This window comes from Sinocyclocheilus anshuiensis, unplaced genomic scaffold (genome assembly GCF_001515605.1).
Source record: "Sinocyclocheilus anshuiensis isolate Anshui unplaced genomic scaffold, SAMN03320099.WGS_v1.1 scaffold6310, whole genome shotgun sequence".
Taxonomy (NCBI): domain Eukaryota; kingdom Metazoa; phylum Chordata; class Actinopteri; order Cypriniformes; family Cyprinidae; genus Sinocyclocheilus; species Sinocyclocheilus anshuiensis.
The window spans coordinates 1-440 of NW_015544699.1; positions in this window are offsets into that span (position 1 = coordinate 1).

Here is a 440-nt window from a genome sequence, read left to right on the forward strand (position 1 = left end):
ACTTGCCTGCGGTAAAGGTAATGCTGTTTTATTGGCATTTTTCCGAGGTTGCAAAACTGATTGAGATTACATGACATGAGCGCGTTTCTTTCGCGTTATAACCGGTTGTAACTAGTAGAAAAGAGAATTAAAGGGAAGGGATGATGATATTTGTCTCACTCTGGGTTGGGTTATGGCACTGTTTTGGTTCAGTTCTGGCTAAAAAGATGTGGACCAGTTTTGGGCCGGCAAACACGAACTAATCTGGGCCACACTTTAGCTGTTGATATGATCCAGACCCGCGACTGGGTCGCTCTCCGTGCTTCCGCTTGCAGCGGTCTGTCACGCCACATCAAAGAGCGTCAAAACGGCATTTACGGATTTAATTTCCTGATAAAATATACATAATTTTAAAAATGAGACTTTGTTTCTTATCGAAAAGAACAAAACACAAACCTTAC